Here is a 25781-nt window from a genome sequence, read left to right on the forward strand (position 1 = left end):
CATAGCAATCCATAGGTTTTAAGATACTTACTAGTCAGGTACATTCTTAGGCGTTTAATATGGGGTGTTGAGTCCATTTCGTTGAGCAAGGAGTAGCTCTTGTCTATTCCATATTTGGCTTAAGGAACTTTATCTGTGCTCATTTCAATCTCTGGTTTTATGCAGCACCCCAACTCACCTTTCCCCTTAAGCAAGCATAAGTTGGTTTTCTAAATTTGAGACCCTGTTCTGTTTTGGAATTCAGTTCCTGTGTAGCCAAGTTTACATTCCGTGTATTAGTGATATCTTATGATGTTTCTTTTTCTGTGTGACTTATTTCAGTTAGAATCATCATACCTGAATCCACTCACTCTGCTTTTAAGGGCCTGATGACATAGATTTCATTGCTGAGTGATATTGCTTTGTAAGTAAATACCACAACTTCTTTATCCATTTTTCACTTTATGCGATGTTGAACTTGTACTGTAAACGAGGTTCTTGTAAACCAAGGCGTCCCAAACTTTGGGGTGGCTGTGTCTTTTTGATTTTAATTTCCCTAAGCTATAGGACCATAAGTGGAAGTGCCCTAGGGTCTGTTGCTTTGTTTTTTAGAAGTTTCAGGAAACACCATACACTTCTACCAAGTGTCTGTTGGCAATTTACATCCCGCCCATCAGCATAACAAGGCTCCCAGTTCTCCATGGCCTGTCCTGCCTTTCTGGATTTTACACTTTATTCAGATGGCCCTTTTGACTGGGGGGAAGTGAGACTTCATTGTAGTGCAGATTTCCTTTGCAAGCTTGCTTGGTTGGCCAAAAAGGGCGTATGCATTTTTTCCTGAAAAAAACGCATACGCCCTTTTTGGCCAAGTGCATCATTGTGGACGTTCTGCCTCTTTTCCTATGCTTGAAATGCAATTCCAGTCTACCTCCTGAAATTGGTTTCCTGCAATTCTGCCCCGCTTTCAAGTGCTCTTGGCAGCCTTACTTCAGTATATTTTTGGACCATAGCTGTCATTTATAACTCTGCAGGTTTGTGAATTACAGTGCCCCTGAGCTCCTTTCTTCAACTTGCTTTCTTGTGACCTTGCCGCAACACCGCAGGATGGCTTCAGGCCCTAATCTGGTTCCGGCACGGCATGCTAAGCCTTTGGTTAATTCCTCTTCCTGGTGGGAAATGAGAGTTAAATTTGTCAGTCCAGACACCTTCAGCTAGTCTCTCATTGGTTCTCGCTATTCCTGTTCATCTTCCGCAGAAATTGCAAACTGGGCCAAACAGGAGGTTAAAGGGACTGACTCTCCAAGTCGGGAGAGTGTTAGTAAAGCGTCTGGAATGTTGCACCCGAGTACCAGGGTACGAAAACTGAGACATATTTGAACACGTCTCCCGATCACATGGTTGATCATACTCTAGGTTCCACATGCATGTTTTAGCTGAAGGAAGAATACCTTAAACCTGGGTAGTTGAAACCCGTGGAATGGGTACCATGCAATATGACTTCAAAGGGTCTTCATTTGCTCACTGAACCTCTCCAATCCTATCACTGCTGCGTTTATGCCCCTGTACACATGCTTGATTCTCTTTCAGAGACATAGCAATCCATAGGTTTTAAGATACTCACTAGTCAGGTACATTCATAGGCGTTTAATATGCGGTGTTGAGTCCATTTCGTTGAGCAAGGAGTAGCTCTTGTCTATTCCATATTTGGCTTAAGGAACTTTATCTGTGCTCATTTCAATCTCTGGTTTTATGCAGCACCCCAACTCACCTTTACCCTTAAGCAAGCATAAGTTGGTTTTCTAAATTTGAGACCCTGTTCTGTTCTGTAATTCAGTTCCTGTGTAGCCAAGTTTACATTCCATGTATTACTGATATCTTATGATGTTTCTTTTTCTGTGTGACTTATTTCAGTTAGAATCATCATACCTGAATCCACTCATTGTGCTGCTAAGGGCCTGATGACATAGACTTCATTGCTGAGTGATATTGCTTCGTAAGTAAATACCACAACTTCTTTATCCATTTTTCACTTTCTGCGATGTTGAACTTGTACTGTAAATGAGGTTCTTGTAAACATAGGCGTCCTAAACTTTGGGGTGGCTGTGTCTTTTTGATTTTAATTTCCCTAAGCTATAGGACCATAAGTGGAAGTGCTCTAGGCTCTGTTGCTTTGTTTTTTAGATGTTTCAGGAAACACCATACACTTCTCCCGAGTGTCTGTTGGCAATTTACATCCCGCCCATCAGCACAACAAGGCTCCCAGTTCTCCATGGCCTGTCCTGCCTTTCTGGATTTTACACTTTTTTCAGATGGCCCTTTTGACTGGGGCGAAGTGAGACTTCATTGTAGTGCAGATTTCCTTTGCAAGCTTGCTTGGTTGGCCAAAAAGGGCGTATGCGTTTTTTCCTGAATATATTCAGGAAAAAACGCATACGCCCTTTTTGGCCAAGTGCATCATTGTGGACGTTCTGCCTCTTTTCCTATGCTTTCAATGCAATTCCAGTCTACCTCCTGAAATCGGTTTCCTGCAATTCTGCCCCGCTTTCAAGTCCTCTTGGCAGCCTTACTTCAGTATATTTTTGGACGATAGCTGTCATTTATAACTCTGAAGGTTTGTGAATTACAGTGCCCCTGAGCTCCTTTCTTCAACTCGCTTTGTTTTGAGCTGGCCGCAACACTGCAGGATGGCTTCAGGCCCTAATCTGGTTCCGGCACGGCACACTGAGCCTTTGTTTATTTCCTCTTCCTGGTGGGAAATGAGAGTTAAATTTGCCCGTCCAGACACCTCCAGCTAGTCTCTCATTGGGTCTCCCTATTCCTGTTCACCTTCCGCAGAAATTGCAAACTGGGCCAAACAGGAGGTTAAAGGCACTGACTCTCCATGATGGGAGAGTGTTAGTAAAGCGTCTGGAATGTTGCACCCGAGTACCAGGGTACGAAAACTGAGACATATTTGAACACGTCTCCCGATCACACGGTTGATGATACTCTGGGTTCCACATGCATGTTTTTGCTGAAGGAAGAATCCCTTAAACCTGGAGAGTTGAGACCCGTGGAATGGGTACCATGCAATATGACTTCAAAGGGTCTTCATTTGCTCACCGAACCTCTCCAATCCTATCACTGCTGCGTTTATGCCCCTGTACACACGCTTGATTCTCTTTCGGAGACATAGCAATCCATAGGTTTTCAGATACTTACTAGTCAGGTACATTCTTAGGCGTTTAATATGGGGTGTTGAGTCTATTTCGTTGAGCAAGGAGTAGCTCTTGTCCATTCCATATTTGGCTTAAGGAAATTTATCTGTGCTCATTTCAATCCCTGGTTTTATGCAGCACCCCAACTCACCTTTCCTCTTAAGCAAGCATAAGTTGGTTTTCTAAATTTGAGACCCTGTTCTGTTTTGCAATCCAGTTCCTGTGTAGCCAAGTTTCCATTCCGTGTATTAGTGATATCTTATGATGTTTCTTTTTCTGTGTGACTTATTTCAGTTAGAATTATCATACCTGAATCCACTCATTATGCTGCTACGGGCCTGATGACATAGATTTCATTGTTGAGTGATATTGCATTCTACGTAAGTACCACAACTTCTTTATCCATTTTTCACTTTCTGCGATATTGAACTTTTACCGTAAATGAGGTTCTTGTAAACAGAGCTGTCCCAAACTTTGGGGTGGCTGTGTCTTTTTGATTTTAATTTCCCTAAGCTATAGGACCATAAGTGGAAGTGCCCTAGGCTCTGTTGCTTTGTTTTTTAGATGTTTCAGGAAACACCATACAGTTCTCCCCGAGTGGCTGTTGGCAATTTACATCCCGCCCATCAGCATAACAAGGCTCCCAGTTCTCCATGGCCTGTCCTGCCTTTCTGGATTTTACACTTTTCTCAGATGGCCCTTTTAACCAGTGGGAAGTGAGACTTCATTGTAGTGCAGATTTCCTTTGCAAGCTTGCTTGGTTGTACAAAAAGTGCATATGCGTTTTTTCCTGAATATATTCAGGAAAAAACACATACGCCCTTTTTGGCCAAGTGCATCATTGTCGACGTTCTGCCTCATTTCCTATGCTTTAAATGCAATTCCAGTCTACCTCCTGAAATCGGTTTCCTGCAATTCTGCCTTTCTTTCAATGCCTCTTCATAGCCTTTCCTCAATATCCTTTTTGAAAATTGTTGGCCTTTATAACTCTGCACGTTTTTGAATTGCAGTGGCCCTGAGCTCCATTTTTCAGCTCTTATTTTTGTGATCTTGCCTCATAACCGCAGGATTCCTTCAGGCCCTATTGTTCTTGTGGGACACCTTGCTGTGCCTTTGGTTAATTCTTCTTACTGATGTGAAATTAGAGTGACATGTGCCCATTGAAACCACTACATTAGTTTCTCACTGGTTCCCCCTAACCCATTCATCCTCCACACTATCTGCAGACTGTGCGATACTGGGACTTAAAGGCATTGACTCTCCATGTGAGGTTGTTGTTAGTAAAGCGGTTGGAATGTCGATCCGGAGCCCCAGGAGAGGAACAATGAGGTGTGTTTTAGAAACCTTTCCTGATCATATGGTATACCAGTCGCTGGGTTTCCCAAGCATGGTTTAGCTGTAGGAAGATTCCCTTCAACCTGGAGTGTTGGGACCCTTGGAATGAGTAGCATGAAGTATTGCATTAAACTTTTGGCAGTTGCTCACCAAAGCTCACCAATCCTCTCAGCCCCAAGTGTCCAGCCTTATGTCTTATCCAGCTGTGGGTTTATATGTGGTCAATCCAGGTTGCATCACAGCCCCTGAGCGAATTTTGTAAGAATTTTTCTCTCTTTCATTGTTTCTGCGTTTTGTTTTTAAAATTTATTTCTATAATGGGGTTTAGCTCATCTTCACTGCTGTGTTTGTGCCGCTCTGCACACACTTGATTCCCTTATGGAGATATATCAATTCATGGGTTTTAAGATTCTTATTACTCAGATATATTTCTCTGCGGTGTATAGGGTGTGTTGAGGCCAGTTCATTGAGCAAGGTGTAGATCTTGTCTAATACCTATTTGGTTTATTGAACGGTATCTGTGCTAATTTCAAACTCTGGTTTTATGCATCACCCCACCTCTCCTTTCCCCTTAAGCTGACATAAGTGTGTTTTCTAAATGTGAGACACTGTTCTGTTCTGTAATTCATTTCTTGTGCAGCCATATTTACCCTCCCTCTATAAGTGATATCTTATGATATGTTTCTTTTTCTGTTTGACTTATTTCAAGTAGTATTATCGGACCTAAATCCACTCTTTATCCTTCTACTAGCCTTATTACATTGATTTCATGGTGAAGAGATATTCCATTGTACATAAGTACCACATCTTCTTTATCCATTGTTCTCTTTCCTGGGATATTTAAGGTGTACTGAAGTTGAGGTTCTTGTAAACAGAGTAGCCCTAAACTGTGGTGTGCTTGTGTCTTGTTGATTTTTAGACTTCCCTAGATATACTCCCATGATTGGAAGTGTCCTATGCTCTGTAGCTCTGTTTTTTAGATGATTTAGGAACCACCATACACTCCTCCAGAGTGGCTCTCGGCAGTTCACACACTGCCCATCAGCGTATAAAGGCTCCCTGTTCTCCATGGCCTGTCCTGCATTTCTGGTTTCTACAATTTTTTAGGATGGCCCTTTTGACCGATGGGAAGTGAGACTTCTTTGTTGTGCACATTTGCATTGCTTGCTTGGTTCCTTGCCCATAAGGTGCATATGCGTTTTTTCCTGGATATAATCAGGAAAAAACGCATACGCCCTTTTGGGCCAACTGCATCATTGTCGAAATTCTGCCGCTTTTCATGTGCTTTAAAGACGAGTCCAATCTATCTCTTGAAATCTGTTTCTTGCAATTCTGTCTTGCATTCAGATCCTCTTCTTTGCCTTACCTCAACATAATTTTGGACGTTAGTTTTCATTTATAACTCTGCAGGTTTGTGAATTGCAGTGACCCTGAGCTCCATTTTTTAAGTTGCTCTTTTGTGAGCTGGCCTCAAACCCGCAGGATTGCTTCAGGCCCTATTTTGGCTCCAGCGAGGTGGGCTGAGCCTTTTTTTAATTCTTATTCTTAATGGGAAATTAGAGTGATATGTGCCCGTCCAAACCCCTACAACTATTCTCTCATTGGTTCCCCCTCTTCCCGTTCATCCTCCTCACAATTTGCAAAATGTGTGAAACAGAAGTTGAAATGTGCTGATTCTCCAAGTGGGGAGATTCTAAGTAACGTGGCTGGAATGGTGAACAGGAGCACCAGGAGAGGATAAATGAGCTGCATTTTAGACACATCTCCCGATCACATGGTGTACAGTCCTCTGGGTTTTCCATGCATGTTTTAGCTGTAGGAAGATCCCTTGAACCTGCAGATTTGGGACCCATTGAATGGGCACCAGGTAGTATTACTTTAAAGGGTGTGCATTTCCTCACCCAACCTCACATTTCTCTTAGCGCAAACAGTTTCCAGCCTTATGTCTCATCCTGCTGTGGGTCTAGACGTGTTCAATCCATGTTGCATCACCGTCCCTGAGGAAAAGTTGTAAGAGGTTTTCTCTGTCTCTCTGTCGTTTATTTTTTTCAATTTATTACTATATTGGTTACAGCTGATTTTCAAAGCTCTGTTTCTTGCTGCTGTACATCCACTTGATTCACGTACAGAGAGACATCAGTAAATTCTTTTTCAGATTCTTACCAGTCGTATATATTCTTTTCCGGTGACTTGAGTGTGCTGAGTGTAGTTCTTTTAGCTACCGTGTAGGCCTTGTTGATTATCAGTTTGGTATTTGGAATGGTATCTTTGCTAATTTCAACCTCCTGGATGATGCCTCACCCCTCCCCACCTTTCCCGTTTAGCAGCCTTATGCGTGTTTTCTACATATTTGACTATGTTTTTGTTTTGTAATTTATTTCATGTGTAGCTATTTTGGATTCCACCTTTAAGTGATATCTTATGATATGTGTCTTTTTCTTTTTGAATTCTGTCACTTAGAATGATCATACGTAACTCCTCCAGAGTTGTTACAACTGGCCATATTTCATTGATTTCCAGGCTGAGTAATATTCCACTCTACATAAGTACCTCATCTCTATCCATTTTTTCCCTCCAGAGACATTTAAGTTATATCCTAGTCGAGGATCTTTTAAACAGAGAGGGGGTAAACATTGGGGTGCCTGTGTCCTCTCGATTTTTGTTTTTCCCAAGATATACGCCCATGAGTGCAAGTGCCCTATGCTCTGTAGCTCATTTTTTAGATGCTTTAGTAAACACAATATACTTCTCCAGAATGGCCGTTGGCAATATACATTTCCACTATAAGTCTCACAGGGCTCCCTCTTCTCATTGCCCTGTCCTGCATTTCTGTTGTTTACGCTTTATGAGGATGGCTCTTGTGACTGATGCGAAGTGATATCTTTTGTAGTATTGATTTCCAGTGCCCACCTGTTTGGTTGGCTAAAAAAGTGTATGCCCTTTTCTTGAATATATACAGAAAAAAACGCATACACCCTTTTTGGCCAACTGCAATGTTGGCAATGTTCAGCTCCTTTTCTTGTGCTTAATGGCGAGTCCTTTCTACCTCCTCAAATCCCTTTCCTGCCATTCTCCCTTGCTTACAAGTCCTTTTCTCTGACTTTCCTCAAGACATTTTTCAGTGATGGATATTTTCAACTCTGCAGTTTCGTGAATTTTACTGCCCCTGAGTTCCATTGTTCAACTTGTGTTTATGGGAACTGGCCACAAAGCAGCAGGATTTCCTCAAGCCCTATACTGTTTCCATGGGCAACCCTAGCCTTTGGTCAATTCGTCTTCCTGATTGGAAATTAGAGTGACATGTGCCTGTCTGAACACCTAGGACTTGTCTCTCATTGTTCCTCATCCTTCCGCTTCATCCTCTGGACAAATTCCAAACTGTACGCAACAGGATGTTGACAGTGCTGACATCTCCAAGTGGGGAGACTGTTAGTAAAGACGCTGGAGGGGTGAACCCGAGCACCAGGAGATGAGGAGATGAGATGCCTTTTCCAAACTCTTCCCGATCAGATGGTATACTATCCTCTGGGTGTGACAGACATGTTTTAGCAGTAGGAAGAGTCCCATTCATGTAAGGAGAACACCAGGGCTTTTTCAAAATCAGTGTCTCCCCGAAACCCAAACTGGGGAATTTTTTAAGCTACGGCTACACATATGTTCATTAAGGGCCTTGGGAAGTAGGCAGAGTCCAAACTTTAGATGATTGAAGTCTTCAGGGTCAGAAGCACTCACCACCAGCTTCCCTTAGGCTACACTTTAACTGTCATTGATAGATGATGTCAATAAAAATATCTATTCTTTTTCAGATTATTTCCCCTTATAGGTTATTGCAAAATGTTGAGTGTAGTTCCCTGTGCTATACAGTAGTTCCTTGTTGATGATCTATTTTATACATAGCAGTGTGTATGTGTTAATCCCAAACTGTTAATTTATCCCTCCTCCCACCTTTCCCCTTTGGTAATAATAAATTATAAGATTTTATACTTCTCAGAAATGGGGGAGCTGAAAGAGAGGTATCATTTTCAATGGAAAAGCATTTAAAACAAGATTGAAGGTTTAACCAAGATTATTAGATGTACATCCTTGGAAAGAAATCACTTCGTTTCTCTAATATTGACCTGACAAATAAGACAAACCCTTTCACTGAACTTGCTTATAATAAAGTGATGGAAATATCAAATGGAAGTGTTAGAAACATCTTATTTTACCCGAGCCTTATACACTGTTCTATGTTAACTACAGTTTGGCTCACACATCTGTTCATTGAGGTTACAATAGTCTCAATTTCTGTTACTGATCCTCCAGAGTGGACCCCAACAAGTGTTCCCCTGCCCAGTGTCATTGGGGCCAACAGATCGAGACTGAGTTTGGTTCACAAGCAAAGGAAACTTTATATTTTGATCAGAGAATGGAGAGGTGAGAGCATGCACTACCCCGTGGGCTGTGGGCTGGGCTGCTGTGTAGAGATCCTGTCAGAGTCATTGGGAGGGAGGGGACAGAGCTTTCAAGGGCTGGGTTGGCTGCAGCTCAGGCTCTATATCGTGGAGTCTGCACTGGGCCCCAGGAGCTGAGGTGTCGACCCAGCCATTCTGCACTAGGAAATCTGGTCTGAAGTGGCGGGTGTGGAGCCTCTGCATGCGAGACCCTAGGAGTACGTGAAATTAGACAAAGCACAAAGGATAAAAAAGTTAGACTTGACTTTATTGCACAGATTCTATTTTTATCTCCCAGGGATTTTTAATGGGCTTTGCTGGGGACAAACCCCTCCTCTGCCTTTTGTTCCGTTGCTCATTCTTGGAGTTCTGAGGGTGCAGACCCTTCTTCTGTAACTGCTGAGTGCTGAGTTGGGAGCCCTCATACCCAGGGGCGAGGGTCAGAACTTCTCCCCAGCAGCCTCCAGGTGACGTTGATTTTCCCCAGGCCCCCTGCCTCCTTGCTCGTCCACCTGAACACCAGCATTGGAAGTGTTATAGATTCTAATGACCTTTAAGGGTCCAGGAAAGAGATGTGCAGAGACGTTGTGGGGGCCGGTTTCACCCCGCCCCACATTTGTTCGGCCACCTTAGGCTGACCGTTTCTGCCAGCCTAGATGCTCTGACCAGTAGTCTGTGCTTTCTTCAATTAGGCCCCTGAATTAACGTACAAACAGCACCAGGTGTCAGAGCCCTGCCCACTCAACTCCCAGACAGTCCAGGGTCAGTGGTGATCAAGGACCATGATGGCTACTGAGTCAACAGCCTTTTGAAGTAAACAGGAGTCCAGCCGGTCTTATTGGCCACCATCATCACGGTGTCTGTAGGCTTTTCTATAGTGACAGTGTGATATACGGTTCCCCCGCCAAGATTATTAGCTCCCCTCTGGGTGCAGTAAGTCCTGCAAGCAGTAGTCTACTGTTTTGGGACACACTCTTGTTGTTTTATGAGAAAAACTCCAGGTCAAGTGATGTTCACATGAGTCGTCATGGTGCCCTGTTGCCCCCGGTTATCTCTCTGGATGTTGGAGTTGGAAGGCCTCCTCACTCGAGGTCGGTGTGCCAATGGAACGAACCCTGCAACTTCAGGGCATGGTTGGTGGTTAGGATCACCACGTGGGGTCCTTTTCCCTTAGGAGGGAGGTGGCCTTTTGGGCTGCTGATTTCCAGGTTTTTAGATACCGCCAGTATCTTGGCCAGATGTGGCAGTGGGTCAAGCCCCTTGGTGACCATAGTTTATCCTACCTGGATGGCATTCTTGCATTGTTCCATTTCAAGTGGTCCCAGTTTTTGCACTAATTCTCCAATGGCGATTCACCTTTCACCGGGAATGTAAAGGTCAAAGGGTTTAGCTAAATTAGGGAGTTCCAGGGCAAGGGTCTGAATTGACTGCTCTTTCCATTCTTGAAAGGCCACTTCTGGATTCTATTCAAAAGGATCATCATCTTTTCCTTTCAGTGTTTCATATAGAGGCCCAGCTAGTAGACTGTAGTTAGGGATCCAGAAGCAGCAAACCCTGGCCTCCCCAGGAACCCCTAAGCTGTCTTCTAGTTTTAGAAAGGGGTAAGGCTGAAAATGGTTTCTTCCCTTTCCTGGGATGGGCTTCTCTGACCTTCTGTGAGAATGAAGCCCAGGCAGGTCACCGCAGTCTGTGATATTTGAGCTTCTTTTTGGACGACTTCTATCCTTTATTGGCTTGGTAGTTCAGAGGCCTCCTTAGTAGGGCTGGCGATCAGAATGTCATCTGCGTATTGAAGGAGGGTTTCCTTTTCCAGAGGTAGAACTTTTAGGTCTTTACCTAAGCTTTCCCCAAAGACGGTGTGGGAATTTTTGCACCCTTGGGGCAAGACGGCCCGGAAGTATTGTTTTAGTTGTATGTTGAGTCCTGCCACTCACAAGCCAAAATTTCTTGTGACTCTGGGACTAATGGAATACAAAAGAAGGCATCATTGAAGACTAATACAGAATACCATGTCCTGGTGGTTGGTAGAATGACCAGCAGGGTGTAGGAATTAGGAGCAGCTGGAGGTATATCCTCGGTGGCTTCACTGACTGTCCTGACATTCTTTACCAGGTCCCCAGCAGCCCATGGGGCTCTCGTGGTCAGACCAATCCCCGGATACAGAGCTACCCTTGCAGGTACCGTGGCAGGGCTGGGCACACAGGAACCATGCACATAGCCCTCATTGCAGAGCACCCCCAGCTCACCTGTCACTCAGAGCTGACACAGAGCACCTCAGAGCAGGACTTGAACTAACAAACAGCAGCTGCGACAGGTCTGTGACCCTGGTCATCACTCTGTACGGCCTCCCTCCACCTGGTCTTCCAGAGACTTCCACTGCACCCGGGGCACCAGGCCTCTGTCTCCAACCACCACCCACCCCTCCTCTCCCTGACTCCTGGGTTCCTCTCATTAGGAGAGTGTTTTCTTGAAGTTGTCTCCCACTCATGGGCCAGATAAAATGATTAGAAAACAAGCCAAAGCTGCAGCCCCTTGTCTATCTTGACTCTCAGGAGCCCACACCTGTTCCTTGGACCTGGCCGGTTCAGCAAGTTCCATTTTCTGCAACTGTGAGCCCCTGAGGGGTGATGATTGGCTGAGCTGGGCAGCCTTACCGTGCCGGCCAGCCCTCCCCAGGTGTGCCTGGGTTGAGATCAATATAAATACCACTCCAGGCAGCAAGAGCCCCTGCAGCCGTGCCTGACGCCATTTTCTCTGCCCTGTCAGCAGTCTCGGGGCTGGGCTGGTGGGAGGGAGTGAGAGGCCACAGCTTTGTGGGTGGCCCAGTGTGAGTGGGGCTCTGTTGGACTTTCTGCAGCAGTTGCCAGGCTGCCACCTGCTAAGGAAGAGGATGTGTCACCCATACCTGCTGCTGGAATTTCTCCCTGGGCAGAGGTGAGGAAGGAAAAAAGCAGTGGGGGCAGGGACAGGACGGGTATCTCAGGCAGGGAAATGGAAATCTTCCAGAAGAGCACCCAGGGCCAGTACCATCCTGGCTGGCCTGCAGGCACCAAGTCGGCTGGCATGCTGTCACTCGTGTGGCTCCATGACCCTTCCTCTAGGCTTTCAAGTCCTTGTACATATTCAGGTGTTTTACCTGGGAAGGTTGGGAACAGTTCAGCAGCAGCTGGCCTGGGGCTCATCTCACGTTTACTCACAGATGCCTCGGCACAGTCCCCCAGGCTTGTAATGAGGACACTCCTTGCGGGGGGGCTGCTGGCTGCATGCGAGATGATTCCCCACCTCTGACCAACTTCAGAATTGTCTACCACTGAAGCAAGTGCCCTGATAGGGTTTTCATCTGTATAACTGGTGGGTTCTGTTTTGTTTTTTCTTTTTTGTTTCAAGGTAGGTTTTATTCCTCTTTTTTGTACTTATGGATGTAAGCATGGAAATAATTCATTCATATAAATACATGTATGTGAAGGGAATAACTTTTTTCCGTTTTTTAAAAAATTTTATTTTTCATTTTATTTTATTTATTTTTATACAGCAGGTTCTTATTGGTTATCTATTTTATACATATAAATGTATACATGTCAATCCCAATCTCCCAACTCCTCCCACCGCCACCCCCCCCATGGTTTTCCCCTCTTTGTGTCCATACATTTGTTCTCTACATCTGTGTCTCTATTTCTGCCCTTCAAACTGGTTCATCTGTACCATTTTTCTAGGTTCCACATATATGCGTTAATATACAATATTTGTTTTTCTCTCTCTGACTTACTCCACTCTGTATGACAGTCTCTAGATCCATCGACGTCTCTACAAATGACACAATTTCATTCCTTTTTATGGCTAATAGTCCATTTTATATATGTACCACATCTTTATCCATTCGTCTGTCTGGGCATTTAGGTTGCTTCCATTACCTGGCTATTGTAAATAGTGCTGCAATGAACATTGTGGTGAATGTGTCTTTTTGATTTATGGTTTTCTCTGGGTATATGCCCAGTAGTGGGTTGCTGGATCATATGGTAATTCTATTTTTAGTTTTTTAAGGAACCTCCATACTGTTCTCCATAGTGACTATCAATTTACATTCCCACCAATCGTGGAAGAGGGTTCCTTTTCTCCACACCCTCTCCAGCATTTGTTGTTTGTAGATTTTCTGATGATGCCCATTCTAACAGGTGTGAGGTGATACCTCATTGTAGTTTTGATTTGCATTTCTCTAATAATTAGTGATGTAGAGCAGCTTTTCATGTGCTCCTTGGCCATCTCTACATCTTTTTGGAAGAAATGTCTATTTAGATCTTCTGCCCATTTTTGTATTGGGTTGTTTGTTTTTTTAATATTGAGCTGCATCAGCTGTTTATATATATTGGAGATTAATCCTTTGTCCATTGATTCAGTTGCAAATATATTCTCCCATTCTGAGGGTTGTCTTTTTGTGTTTGTAGTTTCCATTGCTTTGCAAAAGCTTTTACGTTTCATTAGGTCCCATTTGTTTAGTTTTCTTTTTTATGTCATTACTCTAGGAGGTGGATCAAAAAAGATCTTGCTGTGATTTATGTTAGAGTATTCTTCCTATGTTTTCCTCTAAGAGTTTTATACTGTCCGGTCTTACATTAAGGTCTCTAATCCATTTTGAATTTATTTTTGTGTATGGTGTTAGGGGGTGTTCTAATTTCATTCTTTTACATGTAGCTGTCCATTTTTCCCAGCACCACTGATTGAAGACACTGTCTTTTCTCCATTGTATAGTCTTGCCTACTTTGTCATAGATTAGTTGACCATAGGTGTGTAGGTTTATCTCTGGGCTTCTTTCTTTTTTATTTTCCTTTTACACCTTTATTGGAGTATAATTGCTTTACAATGGAGTGTTAGTTTCTGCTGTATAACAAAGTGAGTCAATTATACATATACATATATCACCATATCCCCTCCCTCTTACATCTCCCTCCCACCCTCCACATCCCACCCCTTTAGGTGGTCGCAAAGCACCGAGCTGATCTCCCTGTGCTATGTGGCTGCTTCCCAGTAGCTATCGATGTTACATTTGGTAATGTATATATGTCCATGGCACTCTCTCACTTCGTCCCAGCTTACCCTTCCCCCTCCCCGTGTCCTCAAGTCCTTTCTCTATGTCTGTGTCCTTAATCCTGTCCTGCCCCTAGGTTCTTCATAAACTTTTTTCTTTAGATTCCATATATCTCTGTTAGTACACGGTATTTATTTTTCTCTTTCTGACTTACTTCACTGTGTAGGACAGACTCTAAGTCCATCCCCCTCACTACAAATAACTCAGTTTTGTTTCTTTTTATGGCTGAGTAATATTCCATTTATATATGTGCCAGATATTCTTTATCCATTTTCTGTCGATGGACACTTAGGTTGCTTCCATGTCCTGGCTATTGTAAGTAGAACTGCAATGAACATTGTTGTATATAACTCTTTTTGAATTATGGTTTTCTCAGGGCAAATGCCCAGTAGTTGGATTGCTGGGTCGTATGGTACTTCTATTTTTAGTTTTTTCAGGAACCTCTATACTGTTATCCCTAGTGGGTATAGCAATTTACATTCCCAGCAACAGTGCAAGAACGTTCCCTTTTCTCCAGTAAATGCCTCTCCAGCATTTATTGTTTGTAGATTTTTTGATGATTGCCATTCTGACTGCTGGGAGTTGATACCTCACTGTAGTTTTGATTTGCATTTCTCTAATGATTAGTGATGTTCAGCATCCTTTCACGTGTTTATTGGCAATCTGTATATCTCCTTTGGAGAAATGTCTATTTAGGTCTTCTGCCCATTTTTGGATTGTGTTGTTTGTTTTTGTGATATTGAGCTACACGAGCTGCTTGTAAATTTTGGAGATTAATCTTTTGTCATTTGCTTCATTTGAAAACATTTTCTCCCATTCTGAGGGTTGTATTTTCGTCTTGTTTATGTTTTCCTTTGCTGTGCAAAAGCTTTGAAGTTTCATTAGGTCCCATTTGTTTATTTTTGTTTTTATTTCCACTTCTCTAGGAGGTGGGTCAAAAAGGATCTTGCTGTGATTTATGTCATAGAGTGTTCTGCCTATGTTTTCCTCTAATAATTTTATAGTGTCTGGTCTAACATTTAGATCTCTAATTCATTTTGAGTTTATTTTTGTGTATGGTGTTATGGAGTGTTCTAATTTCATTCTTTCACGTGTAGTTGTCCAGTTTTCCCAGCACCACTTACTGAAGAGACTGTCTTTTCTTCATTGTATATCTTTGCCTCCTTTGTCATAGATGAGTTAGCCATAGGTACGTAGGTTTATCTCTGGGCTTTCTATCTTGTTCAATTGATCTATATTTCTGTTTTTGTGCCAGTACCATATAGTCTTGATTAATGTAGCTTTGTAGTATAGTCTGAAGTTAGGAAGTCTGATTCCTCCAGCTCTTTTAATTTCCCTCAAGACTGCTTTGGCTATTCGGGGTCTTTTGTGTCTCCATACAAATTTTAAGATTTTTTTGTTCTAGTTCTGTAGAAAATGCCAGTGGTATTTGATAGGGATTGCATTGAATCTGTAGCTTGCTTTGGGTACTATAGTCATTTTCACAATATTGATTCTTCTAATCCAAGAACATGGTTTATACCTCCATATGTTTATATCATCTTTGATTTCTTTCAGCAGTGTCTTATAGTTTTCTGAGTACAGGTCTTTTACCTCCTTATGTAGGGTCATTCCTCCGTATTTTATTCTTTTTGTTGCAATGGTGAATGAGATTGTTTCCTTAATTTCTCTTTCTGATCTTTCATTGTTAGTGTATAGGAATGCAAGAGATTTCTGTGCATTAATTTTGTATCCTGCAACTTTACCAAATTCATTGATTAGCTCTGGTAGTTTTCTGGTGGCATCTTTAGGATTCACTATGTGTAGTATCGTGTCATTTGCAAACAGTGACAATTTTACTTCTTCTTTTCCAATTTGTATTCCTTTTATTTCTTTTTCTTCTCTGATTACTGTGTCTAGGACTTCCAAAAACTATGTTGAGTAATAGTGGTGAGAGTGGACATCCTTGTCTTGTTCCTGATCTTAGAGGAAATGCTTTTAGTTTTTCACTATTGAGAATGATGTTTGCTGTGGGTTTGTCATATACTGCCTTTATTATGTTGAGGTAGATTCCCTCTATGCCCACTTTTTGGAGACTTTTAATCATAAATTGGTGTTGAATTTTGTCAAAAGCTTTTCCTGCATCTATTGGGATGATCATATTTTTATTCTACAATTTGTTAATATGGTGTATCACATTGATTGATTTGTGTATATTGAAGAATTCTTGCATCCCTGGGATAAACCCCACCTGATCATGGTGCATGATCCTTTTAATGTGTTGTTTAATTCTGTTTCCTAGTATTTTGTTGAGGATTTTTACATCTATATTAATCAGTGATATTGGTCTTTAATTTTCTTTTTCTGTAGTATCTTTGTCTGGTTTTGGTATCAGGGTGATTGTGGCCTCATATAATGAGTTTGGGAGTGTTCCTTCCCCTGAAAAGTTCTGAAGAGTTTGAGAAGATTGGGTGTTAGCTCTTGTCTAAACGTTTGATAGAATTCACTTCTGATGCCATCTCGTTCTGGACTTTTGTTTGTTGGAAGATTTTTAATCACACTTTCAATTTCATTACTTGTGATTGGTCTGTTCATATTTTCTATTTCTTCCCGGTTCAGTCTTGGAAGGTTATACCTTTCTAAGAATTTGTCCATTTCTTCCAGGTTGTCCATTTTATTGGCATAGAGTTGCTTGTAGAGGTCTCTTAGGATGCTTTGTATTTCTGTGGTGTCTGTTACAACTTCTCCTGTTTCATTTCTAATTTTATTGATTTGAGTCCTCTCCCTCTTTTACTTGAGTCTGGCTAAAGGTTTATCATTTTTGTTTATCTTCTCAAAGAACCAGCTTTTAGTTTTATTGATCTTTGCTATTGTTTTTATTTCATTTATTTCTGCTCTGATCTTTATGATTTCTTTCCTTCTATTAACTTTGGGTTTTGTTCTTCATTCTCTAGTTCCTTTAGGTGTAGGGTTAGATTGTTTATTTGAGATTTTTCTGGTTTCTTGAGGTAGGCTTTTATTGCTATAAACTTCCCTCTTAGAACTGTTTTTGCTGCATCCCATAGGTTTTGGATCATCGTGTTTTTGTTGTCATTTGTCTCTAGGTATTTTTTGATTTCCTCTTTGATTTCCTCAGTGATCTCTTGGTTATTTAGAAATGTATTGTTTAGCCTCCATGTGTTTGTTTTTTACGTTACTTTCCCTGTAATTGATTTCTAATCTCATAGCATTGTGGTCGGAACAGCTGCTTGATATGATTTCAGTTTTCTTAAATTTACTGAGGCTTTATTTGTGACCCAAGATGTGATCTATCCCGGAGAATGTTCCGTGTGCCATTGAGAAGAACTTGTAGTCTGCTGTTTTTGGATGGAATGTCCTATAAATATCCATTAAATCTATCTGGTCTATTGTGTCATTTAAAGCTTGTGTTTCCTTATTAATTTTCTGTCTGGATGATCTCCATTGGTGTAAGTGAGGTGTTAAAGTCCCTTGCTATTATTGTGTTACTGTTGATTTCCTCTTTTATAGCTGTTAGCAGTTGCCTTATGTATTGAGGTGTTCCTGTGTTGGGTACATATATATTTATAATTGTTATATCTTGGATTGATCCCTTGATCATTATGTAGTGTCCTTCCTTGTCTCTTGTAACATTCTTTATTTTAAAATCTATTTTATCTGATATGAGTATTGCTACTCCAGCTTTCTTTTGATTTTCATTTGCATGGAATATATTTTTCCATCCTCTCACTTTCAGTCTGTATGTGTCCCTAGGTCTGAAATGGGTCTCTAGTAGACAGCATATATATGGATCTTGTTTTTGTATCCATTCAGTGAGCCTGTGTCATTTGGTTGGAGCATTTAATCCATTCACGTTTAAGGTAATTATCAATATGTATGTTCCTATTATTATTTTCTTAATTGTTATGGGTTTGTCTTAGTGGGTCCTTTTCTTCTCTTGTGTTTCCCACTTAGAGAAGTTCCTTTAGCATTTGTTGTAGAGCTGGTTTCGTGGTGCTGAATTCTCTTAGCTTTTGCTTGTCTGTAAAGCTTTTGATTTCTCCATCAAATCTGAATGAGATACTTGCTGGGTGGAGTACTCTTGGTGGTAGGTTCTTCCCTTTCATCACGTTAAATTTATCATGCCACTCCCTTCTGGCTTGTAGATTTTCTGCTGAGAAATCAGCTGTTAACCTTATGGGAATTCCGTTGTATGTTGTCATTTTTCCCTTGTTGCTTTCAATAATTTTTCTTTGTCTTTAATTTTTTCAATTTGATTACTGTGTGTCTCGGCATTTTTCTCCTTTGGTTTATCCTGCCTGGGACTCTCTGCGCTTCGTGGACTTCGGTGGCTATTTCTTTTCCCATGCTAGGGAAGTTTTCAACTATAATCTCTTCAGATATTTTCTCGAGTCCTTTCTCTCTCTGTTCTCCATCTGGGACCCCTATAATGCGAATGTTGTTGCATTTAATGTTGTCCCAGAAGTCTCTTAGGTTGTCTTCATTTATTTTCATTCTTTTTCTTTATTTTGTTCCATGGCAGTGATTTCCACCTTTCTGTCTTCCAGGTCACTTATCCGTTCTTCTGTCACAGTTATTCTGCTACTGATTCCTTCTAGTGTATTTTTCATTTCAGTTATTGTATTGTTCATCTCTGTTTGTTTGTTCTTTAATTCTTCTAGGTGTTTGTTCCTTAATTCTTCTAGGTCTTTGTTAAGCATTTCTTGCATCTTCTCGATCTTTGCCTCCATTATTTTTCTAAGGTTTTGGATCATCTTCACTATCATTATTCTGAATTCTTTTACTGGAAGGTTACCTATCCCCACTTCATTTCGTTGTTTTTCTGAGGATTTATCTTGTTCCTTGATCTGGTATAAAGTCCTCTGCCTTTTCATTTTCTCTATCTTTCTGTGAATGTGGTTTTCCTTCCACAGGCTGCAGAATTGTAGTTCTTCTTGCTTCTGCTGTCTGCTCTCCAGTGATTGAGTCTATCTGAGAGGCTTGTGCAAGCTTCCTTATGCGAGGGACTGGTGGTGGGTAGAGCTGGGTGTTGTTCTGGTGGGCAGAGCTTTAATCTGCTTGTCTGTGGATTAAATAAAAGTTTAATAAAAAGTTTAATCCACTTGTCTGCTAATGCATGGGGCTGGGTTCCCTCCCTGTTGGTTGTTTGGACTGAGGCGACCCAGCACTGGAGCCTACCTTGCTCTTGGTGGGGCTAATGGTGGACTCTGGGAGAGTTCACGCCAAGGAGTATTTCCCAGAACTTCTGCTGTCAGTGTCGTTGTCCCCATGGTGAGCTGCAGCCACACCCCACCTCTGCAGGAGACCCTCTAAAACTAGCAGCTAGGTATGATCATTCACCTACGGGGTGACTGCTCCTTCCCTTGGGTCCTGATGTGCACACTACTTTGTGTGTGTCCTCCAAGAGTGGAGTCTCTGTTGAGACTCTGAGTCTCTGAATGCAGTTGAGACTCTGAGTGGAGTCGCACAGACTCTGGGTCCTGTGAAGCTTCGATGTTTTGTGGTTCTAGAAATCCTATAGGAGACAGTCCACAGCAGGTGAAGCTAATGCTGTCATAGAGGTGGTGAAACCAAAGATCTGCAGTTCCGACTAGAGGTGCTGATGTACAAACAGGACAAAATCATCTCATGTGAATGTAGTTCAGGCACGTTTAAAATGAATGCAGTCATGTTAATGCCTAACATCTTCTATCTTGTGCCTCTCCTCAAGGACCCCCTCCTCAGTTCCTGAGGCTCCTGTAAGTCATGTACAGGGGAATGGAGAGTGGGCTCTGTCCAGTCTGAGCCCTGAGTTACCCTGTGTGTATCTTAGGATACTTTGTATTTCTGTGGTGGCTCTTGTAACATCATCTCTTTCAGTTCTGATTTATTTGGCCCCTCTCTTTAAAAAAAATACTACTGTTGTCTTTTATTCTTTACAGAAGTTTAATAAGTGTTTGATCTACTACCCTTACTCTATGTATACTTTTTGCCGTGAGATTTTTACTTTTGTTTGTTTTCTTGTTACTGTCAATAATTAGTGAGAATTCTTTTAAGCTACCTTCAACATTGCTTATAAAGCTGCTTTATTAGTGATGACAGAGCTTTAATGGAAGTCGTGTTCTGGTTGTAAATTAGAATGCAATGTGCCAGCAAAAAGCCCCTTAAGTGTATGTCTCATTACTTCTCGTTCTTTTTTTCCCCTTTTTTTCTCTCTTTTTTTTCTTGTTCTTTTTTTAATGTTTATTTTTTATCAGAGCAAATTTGATTAAAATGTTTTGTTTGTTCTAGGTGTGTAAGATGTTGTTCTTTTACACATATACATGTATCTATACTTCTTCAGATCGTTTTCTCATGTAGCTTGTGACACAATGTTGAGTAGTCTTCTCTTGGTATTCCATAGGTCTTTGGTGATTATATATTTCACATGTGTTTCTATATCTATGTTAACCCCAATATCCTAATGTATCCAGTCCTCACACCTTTCCATTTGGTGAACCATAACTTTGTTTAATGAATCTGTGATTGCCTTTCTCTGTGGAAATATCTTCATTGGTATCAATTTTTAGCTAACACCTATAAGTGATATTATAGGATATGTGTCTTTTGCTGTCTGACTTAGTACAATTTGCCTGATTACCTCTAGAATCATCTACGGTGCTGCAAATGGCATTGTTTCATTTTTTTCCCTAGATAATATTCCATCTGTACATGTACCAGTTCTTCTTTGTCCACTCACCTGTTGATGGACTTTTTGGTTGCCTCCATGTCTTGGCTATTGTAATACTGCTGCACTGCACATTTGCCTGCCTGTGTCTTTACAATTCTGTCTTCTTATGTTATAGGCCCAGGAGTGGGCATCCTGTATCATATGGTATCTCGGGGTTTACCGTTTAAATGCACCACGATTCTGTGCTCATTATTGGCTCTTTCCAGGTTACATCCCACTTAAAGTTGAGGGTATGCATTTCTCCACAACACCTTCAGCATTTATTTATTTATTTATTTTTAATATCTTTATTGAAGTATAATTGCTTTACAATGGTGTGCTAGCTTGTGCTTTACAACAAAATGAATCAGTTATACATATACATATGTTCCCATATCACTTCCCTCTTGCGTCTCCCTCCCTCCCACCCTCCCTCCCCTCCAGGCGGTCACAAAGCACCGAGCTGATCTCCCTGTGCCATGCTGCTGCTTCCCACTAGCTATCTACCTTACGTTTGGTAGTGTATATATGTCCATGCCTCTCTCTCCCTTTGTCACAGCTTACCCTTCCCCCTCCCCATATCCTCAAGTCCATTCTCTAGTAGATCTCTGTCTTTATTCCTGTTTTACCCCTAGGTTCTTCATGACATTTTTTTCCCTTAAATTCCAGGTATATGTGTTAGCATACGGTATTTGTCTCTCTCTTTCTGACTTACTTCACTGTGTATGACAGACTCTAGGTCTATCCACCTCATTACAAATAGCTCAATTTCGTTTCTTTTTATGGCTTCAGCATTTATTGTTTGTAGTTTTCTTGCTGATGGATATTCTGACTGGTGTGAGCTGATACCTCTTTGTGGTTGAATTTGCATATGACTCATAATCCTTTGAAATTGAGCTTTAAGTCATGTCCTTTTTATTTTTCAAACTGTGATTACAGCTTAGCTCTTCAAAGTGTTTTCTAAAGTATGTGTTACATTTTGAAATTTATTGGCCATTACCTCCCTCAAAACATTTTGAGGGCAGGTTTCATTTACAGCCCTGCAGTACTTGTTCACATGAAGTGACCATTAGCACAGGCTTTAAAGCTGCTTTTGCAGGTAACGGCCAGATTGCGGCAGCCTTTCTTTGTTCCCCATGCTGGTACTAGGGAAACAGAGCTTCCGGCCGGTGGTCTTCCTCGGTTATAAATTAGAGTGGAATGTGCCCGGATAAACCCCCAAAGGCTGATGTCTCCTTACTTTTGTTTGTTTTTTTAATTTAATTTATATTTTTATCGGAATAATATTCCATTTTGTATATGGACCACTTCTTGGTGCATTGCTCTGTTGAGGGACATTTTCGTTGCTTCCAAGTGTTGGCTATATTAAATATTGCTGGAGTGCAAGATTGCCAGCTTGTGACTTTTTGATTCTCATTTTCTCAGGTGATAGTCCCAGCAGTGGGTATGACTGATTGACTAGTAGCTCAATGTTTACCTTTTCAAAGCACCTCCATTGTGTTTTCATTAGTGGCTCTTACCATGTCTCCCTTAGAGCCGAGGGTACGAACTTCTCCACAATCCCTTCAGCATTTATAGTTTGCAGCATTTTTGCTAATGGCCAATCTGACTGTTGTGACCTGATAGGTTTTTGTAATTTGGGTTTGCATGACTTTAAAAATTCCTAAAATTCATCATTTTCCACGCCTTTTTCCTTTCTGTTAAAAATCAAGTGTGAGTACAATCTATCTCTTGAAGCTGTCTTCTTGGAAGGTTGCCCTCTTTTGAATTTTTGGTGGATATTCGACCCCAGGATTTTTTTGGAGGGCAGATGTCATTACAGAACTGCAAGTTTGGTGAATATTTAGTGACCATTAGCACTGGGTTTAAAGCTGCTGTTGTGGGAAACGGCCACAAGGAGGCAGCATTTGTCCTTTCCCAAATCTGGGTACTAGGGCAGCAGAGCCTTTCTGGAAGTCGTGGTCCTAGGTTTTAAGTTAGAATGGAATGTGCCAGGAGGAACGCCCATAAGTTTATGTCTCATTACATCTTGGTTTTTAAAATTTATTTAATCGGGGTAATGATTAGATATTGTTTGTCCAGATGTACACAATCTGGTTCATTTGTACAATATATATGTCTATTCATGTTCAGATCCTCTTCCCATGTAAAATATTACAGTGTTCCATAGACCTCCCTTGCTATATGGTCCGTCTTTTTGATATATGTTTATTATATGTATTTGTATACGTATGGTAACGTTAATCTTAATTTATCCATTCTGCCCACCTTTCCTTTTAGATAAGCATACTTAATTTCTAAGTCTGTGAGTGTCTTTCTCTGTGGAAATATGTTCATTTGTGTTAGTTATTAGATAACGCCTATAAGTGATATCATAGGATATAGGTCTTTTGCTTTCTGACTTACCTCATATTCTGTGATTATCTCCAAGCTCATCTATGGCACCTCAAATAGCAGTGTTTCATTGTTTTCCATGGCTAATATTCTATTGTGAACGTGGACCACTTCTTCTTCATCCATACATCTGTTGATGGACATTTTGGTGGCTTCACTGTCTTGGCTATTGTGAATAAGGCTGCAGTGCAGCTTTTGCAGCCCGCGTCTTCTCGATTCTGGTCTTCTCAGGTGAGAGGCCCAGTGGTGTGACTGCTGCATCGAATGGTACCTCAACTTTTACTTTTAATCGTAGCTCCTTTCTGTTCTCATTATTGGCTCTTACCACGTTACATCTCACCAGCAGCTAGAGGGTACACAGTTCTCTAAAACCCCTTCAGAATTTATTGTTTGTAGACCTTTTGCTGATGGTCAGTCGACTGGTGTGAGTTGAAACCTTTTTGTACATTAGATTTGCATGAGTCTAATAATTCCTGAGGTTGAGCTTTCACCCATTTTCCTTTTTTTAAACAAGAGAGTGAGTCAAACTTACCTCTTCATACTATCGTCTTGAAAAATTTGCCAGTTTTGAATTTTATTGTCCATTCCCTACCTCAGCACAGTTGTTTAGGGCAGGTGTCCTTTGCAGCCCTGAGTCCTTGTGAATGTTAAGAGAACATTAGCTGTGGGCTTAACGCCGCTCTTGCGGAAAATGGCCACAAGGCAGCAGAATTTCTACATTTCCAACTCTGGGTTTTTGGGCAGCAGAGCCTTCCTGGAAATCGTGTTAGTAGGCTGCAAATTAGAGTGGAATGTGCCAGAGCACATCCCCAAGAGCTTATATCTCCTTACTTCTTGTTTGTTTTATAAATTTAATTTTTATTAATTATCAGAGCAAACTTGATAAAAATATTTTGTTTCTCCTAGGTGTACAGAATCTCGTTCATTATATCAATGTATCTGTCATTTATCTTTGCATTCTTTACCATGTAGGTTATTACAGAGTGTTGCCTAGACCTCTCTTGGTATTCCATAGGTATTTTGTGATTATATATTTCATATGTATTAGTACATGTCTGTTAACCCTCATATCCTAATTCACACATTCCTTACACTTTTCCATTGGTTAAACATAATTTTTTTTTCTTAATCCATGCTTTTCCTTCTCTTGGAAATAAGTTCATGAGTATCAACTTTTAGGTAACACCTAGAAGTGATGTCATAGGATATCTGTCTTTCACTTTCTTTCTTTAATTTGAGTGATTATCTCTAGGTCCTTATATGGTGGTGCAAACGGCACTGTTTCATTGTTTTCCATGGCTTATATTCCATTGTTTACATGGACCACTTCCTCTTTGTGCATTTTTCTGTTGATGGACATTTTGGTTTCTTCCAAGTCTTGGCTATGTTAAATATTCCTGCAGTGCAGGATTGCCAGTCTGTGTCTTTTCCATTCTGCTCTGCTCAGGTGATAGGCACATCAAAGGACCTACCAGATCACATGGTAGCTCAATTTTTACCCTTAAACGCACCTCCATTATGTTCTCACTACTGGCTGTTACCAGTTTACATCCCCCCCAGCAGCTGGAGGGTACACAGTTCTCTGAAACCCCTTCAGCATTTATTCTTTGTAGACTTTTTGCTGAAGAACATTCTGACGGCTGTGAGGTGAACATTTCTGTAATTGGATTTGCATGGCTTTATTCATTGCTGATGTTGCGCATTTTTCAATTCCCTTTTATTTTAAAGAGAAAAAAAAGAAAAGACAAAATGTGCGTAAAATATGCCTCTTGACATTGTCTTCTTGAAATGTTGACGTCTTTTGAATTTTCTGGTCGATTACGACCCCAGGACATTTTTGAGGCCCGGTGTCCTTTACAGTGCTGCACATATTTTGAATATTAAGTGACCATTACCTCTTGGTTTAAAGCTGCTGTTGTGTGAAACAGTCACAAGGCGGCAGCATTTCTCCTTTACCAAATCTGGTTACCAGGGCAACAGAGCCTTAATGGAAGTCCTGTTCTAGGTTGAAAATTAGAATGGGATGTGCCAGGAAAAATTCCTTTCAGTTTATGTCTCATTATTTCTTGTTCATATTTTTAATTTAATTTTTATTTTTTATCGCAGCAAATTTGATTACAATGTTTTTTTTTTTTTGTTCTAGGTGTGCAAGATGTGGTTCTTTCACACACATACATATATCTATTCTTCTTCAGAACCTTTTCCCAGGTAGGTTATGACACAATGTTGAGTAGTCTTCTCTTGGTATTCCGTAGGTCTTTGGTGATTATATATTTCACATGTGTTTCTATATCTATGTTAACCCCAATATCGTAATGTATCCAATCCTCACACCTTTCGATTTGGGGAACCATAAGTTTGTTCAATGAATCTGTGATTGCCTTTCTCTGTGGAAATATCTTCATTGTTATCAATTTTCAGGTAACACCTATAAGTGATATACGTTAGGTGTCTTTCGCTTTCTCACTTACTACAAGTTGCATGGTTACCTCTAGACTCATCTATGGTGCTGCAAATGGCATTGTTTCACTTTTTTCCCGAGCTAATATTCCATCTCTACATGTAACAGTTCCTCTTTGTCCACTCATCTGTTGATGGACTTTTGGTTGCTTCCATGTCTTGGCTATTGTAATACTGCTGCAGTGCAGATTTGCCTGCCTGTGTCTTTCCAATTC

General features: G+C 41.1%; 1 long non-coding RNA gene across 1 annotated transcript; it reads left to right on the top strand.

Annotated features, from left to right (window-relative positions):
• Positions 1-1890: 1890 nt before the first annotated feature.
• Positions 1891-25781, top strand: LOC307181258. Its single transcript, XR_013826242.1, has 3 exons — positions 1891-1972; positions 3471-3556; positions 25250-25781. It is a non-coding gene; the product is annotated as an uncharacterized lncRNA (long non-coding RNA).

This window comes from Stenella coeruleoalba (assembly GCF_951394435.1).
Source record: "Stenella coeruleoalba genome assembly, contig: scaffold_95, whole genome shotgun sequence".
Taxonomy (NCBI): domain Eukaryota; kingdom Metazoa; phylum Chordata; class Mammalia; order Artiodactyla; family Delphinidae; genus Stenella; species Stenella coeruleoalba.